At 35.8% G+C, this 14,469-nt stretch overlaps 1 long non-coding RNA gene across 2 annotated transcripts; it reads right to left on the minus strand.

Annotated features, from left to right (window-relative positions):
* Positions 1 to 10,529: 10,529 nt before the first annotated feature.
* LOC137026689 (uncharacterized) lies at positions 10,530 to 12,554 on the minus strand. Of its 2 annotated transcripts, XR_010895910.1 has the most exons (4): positions 12,143 to 12,554; positions 11,416 to 11,471; positions 11,082 to 11,169; positions 10,530 to 10,576 (listed from the first exon to the last, which is right to left on the minus strand). It is a non-coding gene; the product is annotated as an uncharacterized lncRNA (long non-coding RNA). The 2 variants fall into 2 exon arrangements; XR_010895908.1 differs by lacking the exon at positions 10,530 to 10,576 and having other exon boundaries at positions 10,851 to 11,169.
* Positions 12,555 to 14,469: the final 1,915 nt, after the last annotated feature.

The following is a 14,469-nucleotide window of genomic DNA, read 5'->3' on the forward strand; positions in this document are numbered from 1 at the left end:
CCTCTCAAATTATCTTTGCCGGATCCCAAATGAGTGCCTTGAGCACAGTTAGTCAGTTTTGACAATCCCTGTTTGAGGATTGAAGTGATTCAATCAATCAAGATGAAAAAGAAGACATGAAATTTAAAATAAATTCCCTCTTCATGAAATATGCTACACACATCAGTGGCTGATTCAAGATTCTGATGTCTTATAGTGTTTTGTGTCAACGTGAGCATGTGTTTGGGTCCAAATGGGTTCTGTGATTGTTGTTTGTTAGCGCAAAAATTATAATACAGGTTAATGCCGATAGTTGCTGAAAATTGGTGGTGATTTTGGGGTGAAATTACCCACGCAGCACTCTGGGTTTTGACATAAACATAGTGAGTCATTCACTGAGTCAATCAATGATTCATTCAAAATTTGATTGGTGGCATTGACTAGAAAACAAACTCAGACAAATTCAGAATGGGACCATCAGCGTCATCAGGGCTGCAGACAATCTGGTGTTGTACGTGATAGAACTCTCCTCATATGCTCCTATGTGTTCATATTAAATCAGGTTATTCGCTATTCGCTCTCTTTTTCCATGGCCCGTCCATCTGGATAATCTCGTTACGTTTAGTTTTTCCAGAGGGCCAAATTCTGCTTGCTCGAATGTAAGTGAAGCATCACTTCCACATCAGTTTCATTTAGAGGCGACTCCAAGGGCTCAAACTGTTACAACCCTCAAGGTTCAGCTGTTCAATGCAGCCAATCGTATTCGAAGATATGACTAAATGGTTAACACTGTCAAACTCTGGCATAAGAGAATGTAGATATCTGCAATCCCTTAAGTCAGAAATGGGTTCTCATTACAACTATAAAACTATAAAAGGGATAACATTGTAAAAGGAACTATATCATTAAAAATACGATCACGTCTTAAGCTTCCATTGTTGCTGTTCTGATTTAGGGTTTAATACCAGCTGAGTTAGATCTGAATCACCCTGCACCTAATTTCATTTTGGCCAGGCTTGATAACGTATGTTGTGCTCACACGTAATTAAATGACTGCGCACCACTGTGCACAGGAAGTTCCTTTTTTTCCCCATTGTGTTGTAGGTTTTTTGCTGTCCATTCACATTCTGTTGCCCATGGTCTTGACTGACGTCCTGCACACAGCAGTTTTTATATTGATTGTATTAGAAAAGAAGGTATAGCGGAAAGGGTGAATACCTTTTCAAGACTGTTGTGGTGGAGATTTGATTCTACAATAATGAGCAATCATGAAATCATTTGTCAAGATGTCTTGCCACAAACTCTTTATGGAGGATAAAGACGCTGCTTGAATCTGACAGTCTTTTAAGGAGTATTTTTTAGAATAGTTATTTTTCATTTTTGCAGGCATACTGGAGTGATAAAGCTATTATATATGTATTGTTTTCTATTGTATATGCAATCCCTGTATGCTTTTTATTTTATACAGTACAGTCCAAAAGTTTGGAACCACTAAGATTTTTCATGTTTTTAAAAGAAGTTTCGTCTGCTCACCAAGGCTACATTTATTTAATTAAAAATGCAGTAAAAATCATTGTGAAATATTATTACAATTTAAAATAACTGTGTATTATTTAAATATATTTGACAAAGTAATTTATTCCTGTGATGCAGAGCTGAATTTTCAGCATCGTTACTCCAGTCTTCAGTGTCACATGATCCTTCAGAAATCATTCTAATATGCTGATTTGCTGCTCAAGAAACATTTATGATTATTTTCAATGTTGAAAACAGTTGTGTACTTTTTTTCAGGATTCCTTGATGAATAGAAAGTTCAAAAGAACAGCATTTATCTGAAATACAAAGCTTCTGTAGCATTATACACTACCGTTCAAAAGTTTGGGGTCAGTAAGAATTTTTATTTTTATTTTTTTGAAAAGAAATTAAAAAAATGAATACTTTTATTCAGCAAGGATGCATTAAATCAATCAAAAGTGGCAGTAAAGACATTTATAATGTTACAAAAGATGAGATTTCAGATAAACACTGTTCTTTTGAACTTTCTATTCATCAAATAATCCTGAAAAAAAATATTGTACACAAATATTTTGTACAATTGTACACATTAAATGTTTTTTGAGCAGCAGATCAGCATATTAGAATGATTTCTGAAGGATCATGTGACACTGAAGACTGGAGTAACGATGCTGAAAATTCAGCTTTGCATCACAGGAATAAATTACTTTGTGAAATATATTCAAATAGAAAACAGTTATTTTAAATTGTAATAATATTTCACAATATTACTGTATTTTTACAATATTCATGTACTTTTTACTGTATTTTTAATTAAATAAATGTAGCCTTGGTGAGCAGACGAAACTTCTTTTAAAAACATTAAAAATCTTAGTGGTTCCAAACTTTGGACTGTACTGTATATAGGCTATATCATATACATCATGCTTTTGTGGCAGAGTGGTGTTTAAAGGCTTAAAGAAATTCTCTATTAATAAGCTTTAAAGACTCTCCGCTAATTCAGCAGGTTGCGCTTACGCCACCCAGGGTTAGCTACTCGGGAAAAAACCAAAGGACATACATGTTTAATTTTTTCACAAATAGACAAAGAGATGTGGATACTTCTATAAATAAAAATGTAAATCTTTATTGAATAATTAAACAGTTAAAAATTGTCTAATGCAATGAAGCAAGTATAAAAGAATCAATCAAGGCAACAAGCTACTGACGTCAAAAAGACAATCAAACAAAATGGAGATGGGGCTTACCTGTAGAGAGGCAGGCTAGAAGCTGGGCTTCAATAATGCCAGAGAAATAACTGCATTTACCACCACACATTTTGGTAAAATTATTGATCACAACAAAAATGTATTTGATTTAATTCTGCAAAACAGGAGCAATAATTTTTTTGCATACTGGCATGATGCGGTTTTATAGTGCTCTTATTTTAAACACTTTTACCTTGGATTATGTCAAGTAAAAAGTTAATTATTCATTCTTCTCCACCCATTTTTAATGCCCTTGAGGTGTTAGAGTTCAAACGTGCCTATATTTTGCTTCAGTGGTTAATGGAAAGACTTTTAAATCAATCTTATCAAACCTTATCAAACCCGGTCCATAATTACTAGCATGTAAGATATGGAAGCTCCACCATTATTCTTTAATTAAAATGGAAGCACACTGCTGTTGCAATTTTTCTGTAATAGATCAGAATCACATGACATTAGGAGCTTAAAAAAAGTGATTCCAGCAAAAAACAGAAGCTGTATACTATTTTTAGAGTAGCTTTAAACCTTTTGTTCACAGACAGCAGAACGCTATCCACACACATATACACACACATGCAAAGACATGAACTGCCTTTGAGTTTTGACAATTTGCATGGATAAAAGTGCTTTGAGTAATGAGAGGCAGCTTTCTTGCTGGAACAAATCCAACTGAAATGCTGGAACGTCCATCTGTTACAGCTCAATCCAGTCAGCTAGGCAGCTCATTTTCGTCTCATCTCGATGTTGAAGAACTGGCATCAGAGAGGAAAAGGAAAGGAGAGAGAGAATCCAAATATTACATTGGTCTTGACTTTTGGAACATGTTTACTCTGACAGGATAGGACATGTTTCAGGCCGCTTCAAATGACAGAGTTCTCAATATTGTATAGCTAATAAGCTTTGTTCTCTAAACTTAAATTAAGAAACTGGTAATCAAATATGATACAGTAGGTATTTGAAGTATTTAACAAAAAATTAATTTTTAGTAACTTACATTTTGAACACAGTATATTGTCAGTACAGTAACTTTGTCCATTTTAACTCAACCAAAGAATAACAAAAATAAATGTCAAACAAAGCCATAGCACAGGGGTCGCCAACTCGCGGACCCCGGTCTGAATCCGGACCGCGAGATGCATCCATCCAGACCGCAAAGCCTTTTGACACAATTAAATAAATAAATGGCAAACGCTATTTAACGTTATTATAAAATCCAATTCATATTAGGCACATAAAGGTCAGCTCAGTAGCGCTATTTGGATCCTGCATCGACACAGGTTTCGAGTGCGGCGCCGGCGTGAACAGTCACAGACAGTGAAGAGAGCACACCGTTGCACACCGATACAACTTTCGATGACTGAAAAACAATGGCATTCTCAAAAATTAGGAAAGTTGACGCTGAAAACTGAGTTTTTCGAGATGAATGGGTGGGAAAATACACATTTATTCTTCCTTCATGGAAATGTACGAGGCTTGTGTGCCTCATTTGCTCGGTGTCTGTGGCGGTTGTCAAAAGTGGGAACATTAAACGCCATTACAAAACTAAACATAGACACTTTGAAGAAACTTACCCTCAGCAGTCCGAGGTAAGGGTGCGAAAAATAAATGAACTAAAAGCCCAGTATGTGCGATCCACACGGGTCCTCTCTCACTCACTCAACGCCCAACAACGAGCATATGAGTGTTCATTGAAAATACAGTGGATTTTAGGAAAGCATAACAAGCCCTTTACAGATGGGGAAATAGTAAAGGAGTGCATGGATGCTGCATGTGAAACATTTTGATGGAAAAGAAAGACATGAACCGAGAGAGAAAATTAAACAAACCCCCCCTTTCTGCTGCAACAGCCACAAGAAGAGCTGAAATGTTAGCACAGGATGTGCTAACAAAACATTTCAACAATACATTTAGTAAAGTACAGATAATACCTGAGAAAGAAGATAAAATATGATATATAGAGATCTGATTTATTTGAACCAGAGAGGTTTGTGTTCATTGATTGTGATTGTTAATCTCAGTTTAGAAGAAAAGAGACTTAGGTTTTCCTTTTAAGTTGTTAATGTTGAAATGAATGCATGTTGTGCAGATTTAGAGATGCATTTTGCACTGTTCCCTTCATATTTTTGTCAGGCATTGTTACTGGATAAATTTAGATATTTTGTACCAAAGCAACTGAAAGGACATACAGTAACAGAACAGCATTAAAATGATAACATTATATTTTGTTCAATAAAAACAAATATTTACACTAATTTCTTCAGTCTGGTGAAAGTCGTCAATTTTTGTTTTTACGTGCAGTACATAATTGTCCGGACCTCGGCTGGTGAGGAGAGTTCATTTACTGGACCTCAAGCAAGTTGAGTGAATGATTTAATGATGCATTATTGAAGGGCTGGTCCAAATACCCACACTTGTGGTCTTTGCACTTGAACACTTACCTACTACACTTACCTAGAACTTTTGATTACCCAAGCGTTGTAAAAGCTTTATTTAGATTTTCAATACTTTGAATTTTAAAATAGACTTCTAAATGTCTGTTCAGTAGTCCCTATGTAACAGACAACACAATTTAGTAATTGTGGTGCTTCTAATTAAGTGATAAAAAAGCTGCTGCAAATATTGTACAAAATACACATAATCATCTTTGCACCAATAAATGTGCAGCACTTTGTTTTACTACCAAATTATATGTAGAATCTAATTAATTTACCTTACAGTGGAATGTTTTCCTTGACATCTCACAATTTTGGGGCACTTGAGCTCCTGAACATGATGTATAATGGCTCTGAAATGGTTTAGTGTTGATTTACTTCCTGTTGCATGCATGCGCTCTCGAGTGAGTATTTGGATGATGATTTTTTCAATGATTATGAGTTGAATGAATGACTCAATGACATATTCATAAATACACTACAGTCATTGTACTGACATACCTATGTAACTTCAGAGATTTACTGAAAAAAAAAATGAAGAAAAAAGAAAGAAAATTAATAAAAAAAAATATTCAAAGCTTTTTTTGCATAGTAATTGCAATGAAAAACATATTCTTTGGTGTGATCAATTACTATAAATGATGACATACAAATAAGGCACAGCAGAAAATGCAAAAGTATGAAATGCAAAGGTCTGATATATAGTTCAATAAAAATGTTCTAACTAATATTTTATATATCAGTAATAATTAAACAGTACTGAAATTGTGGCATGCCTTTTGATGTCCAATGTAAAGTCTAGGTCCTGAAGTGAAACTACTTAAAAAATAGTCTGACTACACATCTATCCAATATAATAATGCAGCAAAGCTGAACTGTTCAGGTGGATGACAGTCTAGGTGTGACATGGTGTCACACTGGAACCAGTCTTTTGTACACCATCTAATGAATCAAAGTGGTTCCTCCTGGCCTCATCATTAGTTAAAGAAAAGACACTGATTGCTTAATGGATGACTATAATTTCCCACACTTCCACATTAATCAAATTCTCCAAATTGCTTAGAACCATTTAAGTGCTGTTTATTAAAGTAGTTTTACTACTGCTTTCAGTGAGGGTTTTGAACATTTTCATGAACATTTTGTTGCATTTTCTCTGAATAAAAAATCTCATTCAGCGGGTGTTTTATAACCTGCTACACTATGCCAATTTTTGATCATATGTACATAAATATGCCAAATATATCTTTGTGCCTGTTTTTCCTTTATCTTTCTTCTCAGTGTAAACAAAAAACATACAAAGGGTGGTGCTATAGTCTTTCCAAGGTCTGACAGGTTGCTGTTGTTTTTCTTCTGTTCAAGGAGCACTGGCCCAGTCTGGAGGTCAATGCTATAGTGAAGAGGAGGGGGGGGGGGGGGCTGCTCTGTCAGAGATAAGAGAGCAGAGAATGATGTGGCCAAATGGCATGGAGAGAGAATGGGAGGTATTATCTGATATTCCCAGGATTTAAGCTACACTATGAATGCCATCCAGCACCAAACAAGATTCTCTGAAAGTATTCGTAACTGTTCAACCTTTTAGAATTTTTTGGAGGGGCTCAGCAGGAAGGGTCTGCTTTTGCTTTGTGCTGTGGTATTTCCAACATGAGGGGATGGACACTCATCAAACCCTTTAAAAATAAAGATGAGGATGAACATTTATTTTTAGCTCAGTCTGTCACAAAGTAGGCCACATCTAATGTGATACATTGTCTATTATTGAAGCAGAAGTCTGAATGGATGGAACTAAAAACACAAGTGAAGAGTTTATTTGCAAAAACAGTTAACTCCATTTTTATTAACTCTCACAAATCACGTTTTTTTATTGGACATTCCAAGTAATATCAATCAGACTGCAGTTGGGTTGTTTTGATTAAGTAATAATAACTCTAAAACATAGGCCTACAGGTAAATTAAAAAATTAAAGTTCATTGAAAGTATGTTTTTTATATACATATTAAAAGTTTGTTTTTTAGCAAAAGCAGATAACTCCATATTTCATGTTTCAGAGTTAAACAAAACCCAAGTAATTGCTTTGTAATTGCATTTAAAACACACTCAAACACAAGTGTGCACACAAACGCGCGCACACACACTAGGCCGCCTTTACACTGCAAGTCTTAATGCACAGATCCGATCTTTTGACCATATCCGATTTTTTTGGACGACGTGCTTACATTTCTTTTAAAAGTGACCTGTATCGGATATCTCCTTTTTACACTGCACTTGGCGAAACGTACCAAAAATAGCCTATATGACATCACAAATCAATTTCAGTGGTACATTGAGCTTAATTTATTGACATGAATTCATACAGAAACCCTTTTAATGCAATAGTTCCCTATATAAAAATAATACAAATTCTTCACGACATATGCAGCTCCGCTGGATGCGTGCGAATTGAAGAATATTCGGGTACGGGTAGATATTCACATATTCACAGCTTCATGGGCTCGAATCTGCCATCCTATACTAGTTTTTTTTTTTTTTTTTTTGTCATTAAAACAAATGCATTCACAGTGATTGTATATCAAGGGCAGTTGCAAGTTTGTGTGCTTTTTATTTTGTGGTTTCAATGGAACGAGCGACAACAGCGACAACGAGCACTCAGTGCGTTTTCAAGAGCAACACATTTCAACGTCAGATCGCCTTGTATTTAACACAAACAAATGAAATTAATAATCTGCCAGTCAACTAGAGATGTTCCGTTTGTTATACACTCTAAAGAAAAATGGTGCTATATAGCACCAAAAATGGTTCTTTGGCTCGTAATCATAGCGGAACCTTTTTTGGTGCTATATAGCACCTATCTTTAAAGGTGCTATATGGCACCTTGTCGTATGGTGCTATATAGAACCATAAGAGGTGCCATATAGCACCAGCAGTGGTTCTTTGGCTCGTTATGATAGGGGAACCTTTTCTGGTGCTATATAGCACCTATTCTTATAGTTTTCTAGCACATTTGTCAAATTAGAGGTGCCATATATTGTTTTTTGAGCTAGCAGGGCCCGTTATCATGCCAGGTACTACTGTAGATGAGTCAATATGCTTCTAAATTACACTTTTATGAACGATAATTAATAATTTCTTACCAAATCATGACTTCAAAGATTCAAAATCATGTACTAAATGCTTACTGAAAAACAAAATACATTACACTTTCAAAACCTTTTAATTTATTTCTTTCAGCAGCAAATAAACTCACATTATACTCCCCTTTTATACAAAATAATGCAACAAGCTTGAAATATGTACATTTTTGAAGACAATAGTCCTGTTTTTACATACTGAGTTATGCTCTGAAGTCCTGCAGTTTCTTTTTTGTCCTTCGGGATTTCAAAAAAAATATAGAAACTGGAACTTAAACCATAAGAAAGGGAGCAAGAGAGAGTATTGACTCCAAAAGTCTACTCACAGATTGAGTTGTACACTCATTTTACAGTGACAGGAAGTCCGACTGCATCCTTCAATTTCAAAACAACATACTTCAAAAAGGTCAGTGTCTTTTTCAGTCCTTTAGGGCACTGGATTGGATTCGATTCCAAACGCAAAATATACACACAGGAGGAGGCCCAGTGCCATCAAGATGTCCTCACTCTACTCTGTGATTAACTGGCCATCCAACGTGAACAAAATGTGGTCATACTGCATGAGATGATCCTCCTGCAGGCTTTAGGCACTATCTTAGGTGTTGGGACGACAGGAGGGCTGGTCTGAGCATGGCCCTGGAGAAGAGGGGATAATAGCATTAACCATCTTCACATATTTATTTGAAAGGCAAACCTTATAAGCTAAATTATAACAAAATGTGCAATAAGTACTTCGTGCTTTGATTAGATTGTGCTTCACACACTGTAGTCACCTGTTCATGGCTCACCTCAATGTCAAACAGCAACCCCAGGTCCACCTTGAACAGTGCAGGCAAGAGGAGAACAGCTGCTTCCAACTGTAGGCCTTTCAACAAAATAACATCATTAGGTTAACATAACACGGGGGATGCTTTTACCCAATACTTTTTTGTTTTGCTTTTTAAACATTCATTACTGTGTGTAAAGCCCAAAGTATACTTCGTATTTTATGCGTATGCTTTTTCTGAACTCAAAACAAATTAAGATCTTTTTGATGAAGTCTGAGAGGTTTCTGTTCCTCCAATGATGAGGGTGAGTAATTAATGACAGAATTTTCATTTTTGGGTAAACTAATCCTTTAAAGGTGATTACCCTTGCACAAATCAAAGCAATTCTCAAACAACACAACTGGATATTCATACAACTTCACATTTGTACGAGACACACACTAGAGCTGCAGGATTCTGGATGAAATGAGAATCATGATATTTTGGTTTCAAATAGAGATCGCAATTCTCCCACGATTCTAAATAGACAACTAAAAATAACATTTATTTTACTAGTTCTAGCAAAATATTAATAGCTGGACTCTAATTGCCGGAAAATGTTTAATTTGAATGAATTATTTTTAAAAATGGTTTTGAATATATTAATGGCTCATTAATAAATACTTGTTTCACTACTGGATGAATCAGGGTTTAACCTTATCCAATCTATTGAATGAATGATTCAATGACAATGTCACTGGTTGCCACCTAGTGGCTTAACAAGGTAATTTATATACAACAGTTATTTGAAGCACCATGTTAGTTTCGATTTTCTCTATTTTGATCACTATCTGATGTCCAGTGTTTATATCCTAACTGTAAACTTTTGTCTTATTACTTATGTGATAATTTTAATATTTGTGAAAGAAATCAAATAACCAAATCCTTGAATAACTACAGTGTGGTTCAAAACTGCTGTTTCTGGATCAGTGGCAGCATGAACACCGAATGTTCCGGTAGGATTTTTGTCAAAGGTTTAACAGACGCAGGCGAATCATTGTCATTAATAAAGTAGGATCGCGTGGGTGTTTGAATCGAGATTGCGACCTTTCTACGATAAATTGTGCAGCTCTAACATATACATACAAAGTAAATCAAAGGGGTTTCGGACAAGCCAGGTTGATGATGTATGTCATACCTAGAAGCAGGGCACAAGCTGATGTAACTGAAGTAAGTTGATTCAAAACTTTAACTCCCTCAATGTCAGCAGATGGTTCATGAAGTTCTCCCCTCCTTCCAAATAATGAACATCGCCATGGTGAGCTGCTCCTCAATCATCTGTCTGGTTATCCTAAATAGTAAACATAAAAAAAAAAACAAATTCGGTCACCTTTTGCTAGCATAACTACAAAATACACAAATTTAGACTTATTTTTCTGAAAATAAACCAAAATAGAATATTCTTACGTTCAACTCAGAAAGTACTCCTTGATGAGGTCTTCAGGACTTTCTCTCAGTTGAATGTTTTCAGCCTGTGATAAAGCAATTGTGATTAATTTTCTTAATTAAAAAAAAAAAGCACAATAATCTGTAATAGGAAATCAAATTTTTGCAGATATGCAATAGCAAAGGACAAGAAAAAGAAAATAATTCATATTAATGACTGGCCAAATTTGCAATTAATATATTTATGGACAATACCAGCAACACTTGTGGCGTTGAGGGATCAAACAAATAAATAAATAAATAAATAAATAAATACAAAGGAGCTAAAAAAAAATCAATTCTTTATTTTTCCAATGCGTTTCAGCACACAGGCCTTCGTCAGTGCTAAAATACTACAGATTTGCAATTAAGAAATGCATCTGAATCAGTCATTGGTTTCATTTAAAATTATGAATTTATAATATATAATTATAAGTCTGAAAATAAGACATGCATCAATTAATAAATTAGCTTTACACCCTAATATATTTAATCATTCTTGATTAAAGGGATATTTCACGAAAAATGAAAGCTAGCTGTTAATTTACTTACCATCAGGCCAACCAAGTTGACTTTTTTTCTTCAGTAGAACAGTAAAGATTTTTAGCTGGAACTGTGATTAATTTAATGTCAATGGCTACTGTCAAAAAAAAAAAAAAAAAAAAATTAATACAAAACAACAAGAAAAAAGTCGCATGCATTTGAGATGGCATAAGAGGGAGTTGATGAATGTTTTGGAATGGATAATTCTTAGTCTAAAGTTTGTTAATGAGGATGACATTCAAGTCAATAGACCACATTAGATGGATTTTATTCAAACATGTCAAACATTGGTAATTCATATTATCTATTAACAATTATAGCCGTTTTTATAGAAATTACTTACCATGTAAAGTTATTGCAAAGTGTCCTTAGTCGTCAAACATTGAGGAGCTTTAGATCCTAAAAGGGAGAGGGGAATCAGTGTTTATAAATGGAAAAAAAAAAACTTGTTTGCTGCAGTACAAGTAATTAATTAGTAGTGTAAATACTCAGCCATTTCATTCTACTAAAAAAAAAACACCTCGCGCTAGTCAAATGAAGTAACGTTAAGCCTTAAATATGTCTTTACTCACACACTTTATTCGTCATTTTGGTCGAACAAATCACAGCTAACGTGAAAAAAGGACAACTAAAAGAACTGACAAACATTACTTTAAAAACCTAAACTCAATAATTGTAATGCGAGGATCCCCTCAGCCTCGACTCGAGCGTCTCTCCCGCTCCCCACGCACTTCCTGCCCGCATCATTTCAAATAGCACGCGCTGCTTACACGGTAAAGGAGACGTTTCTTTTAAAAATTATTTAGAGACATATTTACATGGTCCAAACACTACAACAATACATTTCTATAGAATAAAACAAGTAATGCAACATCTTGTATAGAATAGAAATATTCAATTAGCGCTAACCTTTATAACGTTACTGCAGGCCGCGAAAATTCAAAAATTCGGTTAGTTACGATTTCGTTAGTATTCATGTTCACAAACAACGCTAATTAACTCTAAACCGCTAAAACACATGTTCAACCTTTGCATTTTCGAGTATATTAATTAAAACATTTCCAACCTACCTTATTTCATCCGAGTCCAGGGGAAAGAAAATGGCGGCCGAGCAGAAAACTCCAGAAAGTCTCGTGAGTCATGACGTCAGAAAAAAAAACCGTCTGTCACGGGGTCCTTAAAGAGAAATTATCCTTTGGCTGAAAGTGAGATATTTGAGCAGTTGAGTGTAGCCTACTATAATATTGAGAGCAATTCGCAGAAAGACGAAGTAATCAGACTCAAATAGTTATAGCAATCCAATTTACACCCATATTCACTAACAGTGTAGAGGGGCTTGGGGACAAAAAGGTTGAGAACCAGGTTATGTTTAGAAAATACACTGTAATTTAATGTTGTTTTTAATCCTTTCCCCAACTAAACTAAGAGAATAAGAGAGTTAGAGAACCTTTAAAGAACTATACAGAGGCTTAACAGGTTCTTTGTATGGCAGTGGTGGTATATAGCACCTTAACCACAGCAAGGAACCGCTGAAGAACCACTGAAGAACCGCTGAAGAACCATACAGGTGCTTTACTGGTTCTTTATAAGGTAGCGGTGCTATATAGCACCTTAACCACCCCAAAGAACCGCTGAAGAACCGCTGAAGAACCATTTTTTTTTGGAGTGTAGGTATGTCTGTACCGCGAAATGTTAAAAAACCCTCACTTTTCAATGACGCAGGAGTCGCATTTACAGGGGAATATCCGATCTGTCCGCTTACACTGCATGCGCAAACGCACGTATCCGATTCATATCTGATTTATAACCACATATGAATGAGGCCTGAAACCGATCTGTGAAAATCGGAATCCATGCGCTTTTTTCCTGCTTACACGGTCGTGACTCATATCCGATCTGTGCCACATGGGAGGAAAAAATCGGAATTGGGTCACTTGAACCGTGCAGTGTAAATGGGGCCCAACAGATCGACACACTCACACACACACACACGCATCCATGCACATGCGCGCAAACACACACACAACCAAGAAAAAGAACAACCAACGTTTAATCATGTAAGTCGTGTATGGTGTTCAAGGACTTACAGGAGTCGAAATTATAAATCCTCGATCACTTTTAGTCAGCTTTGACAAAACTTCCCTCAGCTAGCGCGTCTTTTTGAAGTGACTAGAAGCCTTGTCACCTGACCTGAATACTGCACGCTGATTCGCTAAAACGGACTTATCGGTTTCTGTACACCAACAACAAGGGCGCTTGTCGGCTTATGCTGTAAAACGTGAACTTGCGATGCCTGAAAGTGGACAATACCGGCTTTTCTGACCAAATGGATTTAGGGTACAGAACGTGCTATATATGGAGAATAATGCACAGCACATTTAAAAAATGCCGTTTATCGGTTTTTGCAAATGAACTCTTCAAGTATACTAAAGTATTTTAACATTACAAAGTAACTTAAGCTATAATGGTGAGCTGTACAGTCCTCTCAACCTCTCATAAAACTGTAATCCACAGTGCATATGTTGGATATTTTAACCATTCAATTTTGCCTTGTCTTTGTAATCACAAATGAATCCCAGCTTCAGTATTGATCAGATTTCGTATCTGTTGAGTTCAGATGTTTCCTTTAGGTATCAGCTTTGTCTTAGACATTTGATTGGGCACTTTTATATAGTTGGAAAGCAACGTTTTTGAGACATCATTGTGACTGAGAGGAGACCCAAATGAGATTTACTAAGGTTTGTTCCCTGGAGACATTCATACATTCTCCTTGATACTTTAATACATTCTTTTATTTATTTTTATTATTTTAGTGAGACCATCTTCAGACTGTTAAGTTTTTTGTTTCTGTCACCATTTTGAACTTTGTTGGATATTCTGTCAATTTTACCAATGTTTTTGGTTTGTGCCATTGGCAACATGTCATGTTATGAGAGTATCTGAGAAATTTGGTGACTACCACTTTTTTATGTTTATGCCGTTTGCTCACCCTGTAATTGCTACTTGCAGTTTTGATATATTTTTGCTCTGTTGGAACATCACCCTCTGATGCCACAGCGATCAGGGTGTTTGACAAGCCTTAGATTCAGGCCAGCCAGTCGTTTGACCTTTGAAATCTTCGTCCTCCTTATGTCAGTGTTTGTGCTGACAGCTTGTTAACGTCGAAGCTTGTAGTACAGAGTCGATCATTCCGATCTCCCACTAAGCATATCTATAGTGACAGACCTTCCCGCTTTCAGGAAATCTGCAGTTTATTCAACTTCATCCATTTCTTATTTTCTCGTTATCAAACACCATAGTGCAGCTGTTATGGTTTTTTGATTAAAACGCCACACTTTTTTTGTTCTAATCCTCTCTGTCTGTCATCTGCCATATTTTCAGTGCTTTAGAGCTTTGT

The sequence above is a fragment of the Chanodichthys erythropterus genome, chromosome 2 (assembly GCF_024489055.1).
Source record: "Chanodichthys erythropterus isolate Z2021 chromosome 2, ASM2448905v1, whole genome shotgun sequence".
Classification (NCBI taxonomy): domain Eukaryota; kingdom Metazoa; phylum Chordata; class Actinopteri; order Cypriniformes; family Xenocyprididae; genus Chanodichthys; species Chanodichthys erythropterus.